This window comes from Dipodomys merriami, unplaced genomic scaffold (assembly GCF_024711535.1).
Source record: "Dipodomys merriami isolate MVZ:Mamm:240054 unplaced genomic scaffold, mDipMer1.0.p SCAF_12, whole genome shotgun sequence".
Classification (NCBI taxonomy): Eukaryota; Metazoa; Chordata; class Mammalia; order Rodentia; family Heteromyidae; genus Dipodomys; species Dipodomys merriami.
The window spans coordinates 37,368,747-37,374,746 of record NW_027202493.1 but is presented as its reverse complement, the minus strand read 5'-3'; the positions used below and the strand labels follow the sequence as shown (position 1 = coordinate 37,374,746).

The 6,000-nt window shown below is 52.0% G+C and overlaps 1 protein-coding gene across 1 annotated transcript in view; it reads left to right on the top strand.

The window, feature by feature from the left end:
- Positions 1 to 224: 224 nt before the first annotated feature.
- Lzts1 (leucine zipper tumor suppressor 1) overlaps positions 225 to 6,000 on the top strand; it is a 42,283-nt gene continuing 36,507 nt past the window's right edge. The window contains exon 1 of the mRNA XM_070016582.1: positions 225 to 423. The gene's annotated coding sequence lies outside the window, so the exon portion shown is untranslated. The remainder of the gene's footprint in view (positions 424 to 6,000) is intronic.

Genomic DNA, 6,000 nt, shown 5'->3' with positions numbered 1-6,000 from the left:
GCGCGGGCCGCGGGCACGGAGGAGCCGGGACATCCGAGCAGCTCGCAGCTGTCAGCCGGGAACAAAGGCCGGGGAGCGACTTGGGCCGGGCTGCCCGCCGCGCTCACCAATGAGCGGCGCCGGCGCCGGCCACGCCCCCCGCCACGCCCACCTCCCCGCCCCGCCCCGCCCGTGGCTCGGGACCCCGCGCAGAGACGCCGGCGCGCAGCGAGCGGGCGGGCGGCCGCGGACCGGCGCGGAGGCCGAAAGTTTTTTCTGGTCCAGCGAGAGAGAACGTGGAGCGGCGGCCCACGCGGCGGGACCCGCCCGGCTCCGAGCTCTGGGGGGCGGGAGGGGGGGGAAGAGAGAGACAAGGAGCTCACTGCAAAATACACTGGAGGGAAAAAAAGGAATATTGGAAGCCATCGCGAGGCGTCGGGGCAGGTACGGTGCGGCGGGTCGGGGTCCCGCGCGCCCCGGGACGTGTCGGCGGCGGGGCGGGGGATCCCGGGCGCCGGGCAGGCTGCGCGCGCCCCGCGGCCGGGCCGGGCCGGTCCGTGCGTCCGTCCCGCGCGTCCGTCGGTCTTTGTCCGTGTCAGTGTCTGTCTAGGTGTCTTTGTCTCTGGAACAATCTGTCAGGGTCTCTCCTCCTCTGTCACCGTGGGTGCCGCTGCTCCGATCGCCCGTGAGGATGCGTCCGTCTGTCTTTCTGTCTTTGTCCCTATCCCAGGCAGCCGCTCCCGGCCCCGAGTCTGATCTCAGAGACCTGTGTGAGGTGACGTTGGTCTCCATCGGGCGGTGGTGGCCTCCCCGAGAGGGAGGACCGGCCACGGAACTGTGGCTGCTGCCCGGGGAACTTTGGAGAGATGGGCCGGGTCCGCGCCGCTTTGGAAGACACGGAGGCAGGGAGAGGCTTGGAGGCCTCCCCGAAGGAATAAGTCGCTTGGGTAGTGGATAGAAAGGAAGGAGATGAACGGGGGTGGTGTCTGTACACACAGAGAGACACACAGACACAGACACAGACACACACTCCGGAGCTGCAAACCGCCAAGGTTAATCATGGATATGTGCAATTCAGAGAGATCAAGCACACAGTGAGTCTGTCTCTGTCTCTGTCTCTGTCTCTGTCTCTCTCCCCCTCTCTCTCTCCTTCTCCCTCTCTCCCTCTCTCCTCTCTCCTCTTTCTCTTTCTCTCTCTCCCTCTTCTTCTCTCCTCTCTTTCCCCTCTTCTCCCTCTAGTCTCTCCCCTCTCCTCTCTCCCTCCCTCTCTGCCTCTGTCTCTGTCTCTTTTTGTCTCTCTCTATGTCTCTCTCCCTCTGTCCTTTCTCCCTCTCCCTTCTCTCCCTATCTCCCTCCCCTCTGTCTCTTTCTCCCTCCCCCTCCCTCCCTCTCTCTTCCTCTCTCTCCCTTTTTTCCTCTCTCCCTCTCCTTCTTCTCTCTCCCTCTCTCCCTCTACACACACACACACACACACAGAATCATACACTCCACTCCTTCCCTTCCTTTGCCCTTCACATGCAGACAGCCCCCCCTCCTTCTCTCCCTCCCCAGCCCACCCCACTTAGGGCTTAACTGGGCTCCCAGCCGCCTAGCACACTTCTTGGCAGCAACAGGCACGGAGAAACACCAAGGACCAGGTGATGTTTCTCTTTCCTGTTCCAAGTGGAAAGGATTGAGTTCTGGAGCAGATGAGTGTTCTGCTCGCCCACAAGTGTCAGGCTTGGGAAAATGCTGCAGACCTGTTGGCTTCAGACTTCTCAATTTCCCAAGAACACAGGAAGAACTGGGGGATCTGAGCGCCGAGTCAGTTCCACTGTCAGCTGTTCTGCTCTGGTCCTGTGGGTCCTGGACAGCCCTTGGCAGGGGCTGTTCCACATAAGGATAAGGACTCCCCCCCACCCAGTCTTCTTGGGGAAATGCTGCTACTAGGGATCTTGGGAGGGAGATGAGCTGCCTGGCTTGCAACCTTCCAGGCACCAAGACTCTGGAGAAGAGGCTGTGGGTGAGGGCATGGAGAGTTTGTAACCTGAGCTTCCCTCCAAGTTCAAAAACAATTTTTCTGCGGGCGTGGAGGGGAAAAGGGGAGGTGTTTGAAAGGTGTATGCCTGTGATCAGTGGGGCGAGCATTTATAGAGGAGAGTTTTTGTGTTCAACTTGGGAGAAAATGGGGCCAGGCACCTGTGGCTCATGCCTGCAAGTCTACCCACTCAGGGGGCTAAGAGCTGAGGATCACAGTTCAAAAACAGCCCAGGCAGCAAAGTCCACGAACCTCTGTCTCCAGTTAACCACCAAAAAGTCAAAAGTGAAGGTGTGGCTCAAGTGGTAAAGCTCCAGCCTGAAGCTGGAGCTATGTTCAAGCGCCAGTACTGGTGCATGTGTGCATGCATGCATGCACACATGCATGCACGCACACACACAAGTTTGGAGAGGAGAGTCTGTGGGTAGGAGTCTGAGGGCAGTGTATACACACTAATTAGGCGTGGCCCACACCTTGTGTTTATCCAGCACCTTACTTCTGAGCACTTTCTGTGCATCATAGACGTTATCTCATTTGTTATCTCCTTTATCCTCACAGCGTAACTACCAGGTTGGCATGAGACATGGTTTATTCTCTATGTCTGCCACTGAGGAACCTAAAGGAAAGGGTGTTCCCAGTGATGCCCCACAGCATCACTGTGGGAAGTCAAGCCAGGCTAATAGGAGTCCAAGAGAGAGGTCTCAGCTGGATAGATGTGAGTGCAGGTACAGGGCTCGACCCTGCTGTAGCTAAGAAGAAATCCAGTGGGTGAAGAAGGAAGGGCATCTCTTGAAGATGTCTCTGAGCAAATGAAAGGGAGGAAGGGATTTGCTGTTGCTCAAGATGATTGTTACTTAACACTTCTAAAAGCCGTTGTGCTCTTTGCCAGGGGAACCTGCATTGGCAGTTCAGTTTGTGCACTTTGGGAGGTGTCCCTGTCTGTGTGAGCCTCAGTAGATGGTCACAGGGACTGCCACAGAGGAAATGTCCTAGGTAGATTATGCTGGGGAATGCCAGTGCTTTAGGATTGTGTGAGGGTAAGATGTGCTCTTCTGTGCTCAGACACCAGAGGCCTGCCTGTGTGGGCGGGTGAAGAGGTAGATTAGCTCCAACCACATACAAATAAATGGCTCACTAAATCTTGAAAAGTTACTTACATGCCTTGGCACTTATTCACCACTCATTTAACAGCTCTTCCTGGGGTTATCTGCAACATTCCAGGCTCTATTGCACGGTGACGCCACATGAACCTGTGGTTAGGGCCCTTATAAATTGACTAGTGTAACAAGCAGCACTGTAATAAGATTTAATGCCATCCACTAAGTTCACTGTGTGCCCAGCACTTGGTACTCCATATTTCCTTTCATTCTTGCTGTAGCCCTGCAGGGCATGCGTGATTTTCAAAGGAGACTTAAATAATTTAAGGAGGTGAGAGGATGGAGGAGCAGGGATTTGAACTCAGGTCAGTAAACTACAGACTCTTGTCTCCTTCCATATTCTCCTGCCACCTTCAAACCCAGAAGAAACACATTGACACCTTTTCCTTCCTTGTGGAGCTCTCCCTCCACCTTCCCAATTAGCCCTCAATCCTCAGGGATTGACTCCTTCCAAGAAAATATCCTTGTCCTTTCTTTCAGTCTGGGTATTGTACCTTCCCCTGGGTTCCTATCATCATTCTGGGCCATGATTTCCCAGCTAAGAATGGTGTCTGGCTGTCTGAATAAGCCCTTCATAAGTGATGGCCAGAGGACAGCTGCCCATGGCTGTGGCAAGGAGCACTGATCCCATGGTGGCTCTCTGTCTGGGCCATCCTCTAGCAACAGTTCTGCAGCCTTAGGGAAGCCTAGCCCCACCCCTTCATCTCCGGGTGCATCTGCCCACAGTACAGTTCAAAAAGGGAAAGTGCTAGACATGATTTAGACCTGAGGTTTCAAATTGTGTTGCTCAGAATCTCAGGGGCAGACGGTTCCTGGGCAAAGGATGAGATGTTTCTGGAATTTTGCCAACAAAGAAGTATACAATAAGTTGGTCTGGAGGAAATCTTTGGGCCATTTATTTACATCTTGGCTCTTTTGAGTCTGCTTTTGTGTGGATCTTGGTATTGGTGCAATGTGGATGCTCATGTTGCCCTGGAGAATGATTTGGTCATCTCACCATGTTTTCTCCTGGCCAGGTAGGCAGGTGGCTTCTCTTTCCCTGTCCTGTTTCTTTAATGTGGTGTCCATATGTTCTCTCAAGGATCTGTGGTGATTTTAGATTTCCTTTCAAAGATCATTATTCAAGCTTGAAAAAACTCTGCTTTTTCAGTGTTCATTAATGGTCTTATCTAGATCAGTAATTAAAAAATAACCACAAAAAACCCTCCAAAGACCAGCCTCTATGAATCAATGACAAGCACCTTGAAATAGATGACACTAGCTTTAGCATCGCAGCTGCTTATCAAGAGGGAGGTGAGCTGGGGATGCCAGGGAGGAAGTGATCCTTGGCTGAACCTTGGATAAAGAGGAGTGGGGCAGAGCAGCAGCCAATGTCAAAGCTCCAGCATGCAAGCTGACAGCCCAGGAAACAAGGCCTTCTCTTCCAGTGGGATCCCTAGCAGGGGGTGTCACTCCCTTTCAGACAGAGCTGGGGAGCAGAAAGTGGAAAAGCCTCTCACCTTCTCCACTGTGCAGATTGGACCCACAGAGCTCCTCCTCCAGGGGTTACAGGGAGAAGACCTTGACTCAGCTCAAGCCTGGACAGCCTGAGCACCATATACTGCAGGTTCCACCCTGTCTCCCACACTGGGTTTCCTCCCACTCAGACTTCATTCTACTGAGGCTTTCCAGAGTAGATTTTAACAGCAATTTTTATTTGTACAGAACTTTAGTTACACTTTGACAGGGGACTGAGCATGAGTACCTTAACACTGTGAAAGATTCTTCCTACCATCTGCCAGACAAGAAAACCCAATGAGCCCTTCTGGAGAAGTTTACCCAGGATGTTCAGAGGAATGCTGAGCTCCAGCTGGCCCAACTCTCAGTTGTAACTACCGAGCTGTGGGCCCTGTTGCCTTCCCCACTCCCTCTCCACTTTTCTCCTTCCCTCTTCCCCCTCCCCCTCCCCTTCTTCTTTTCCCCTCCCCTTATCTCTCTCTTTTCGCACTCATTCACACATCCCTCCCTCCTCCCTTTCCTTCTGGACAAGGAACTCAGATCCTTGTGTATGTGAAGAATAGACTCTGCTACTGAACTACACCCGCAGCCTCATTCATTAAACTGATTTGAGTGCGCAGAGTTATTGACAGCTGTTTGATAAGCATAATAGAGGCATTTTTAAATTCACAGAGCTCAGTTCCCTTCATAATTAAGATAGTTTAAGCATGTGGAAGGCCTTAGAACTTTCTAGTTTTTCTATGTCTCCCTTATCCCTAAGCAATATATATGCCAATGAGCTAGGAAGTCTACCCAGAGTTTGCTTTGAGGGATGAAGCTCATCATATCGGTTCTTTTTTTTTCTTTTCTTTTTTTTTTTTTTTTTTTTTGGCGGTCATGGGGCTTGAACTCTGGGCCTGGGCTCTGTCCCTCAGCTCTTCAGTTCAAGGCCAGCACTCTACCACTTGAGCCACAGCGCCACTTCTGGTTTTCTGGTGGTTTACTGGAGATAAGAGTCTCACAGAGTTTTCTGCCTGGGCTGGCTTTGAACTGTGATCCTTAGATCTTAGCCTCCTGAGTAGCTAGGATTACAGGCTTGAGCCACCAACACTGGCCTATCAGTTCTTTTTTCTTTTTTTCTTTTTTTTTGTAGTGAATTCCAATCCAGTCCACATTGAAATTAGAGTAAGGTGGCTTCCACAGTATCTGAATTAATGACATTAATTGGAATACCAAGCTTCCTTCCCTCATATGTTTTACCTTGCCCATGGTAGGTACATTCATTCCAAACTAAAACAGGATCTCTTCACTGAACTTGCAAGGTTGGTGGAAGCCATCCTTGGTAATAGAGGCTGCTGCAGCTCGAGATGG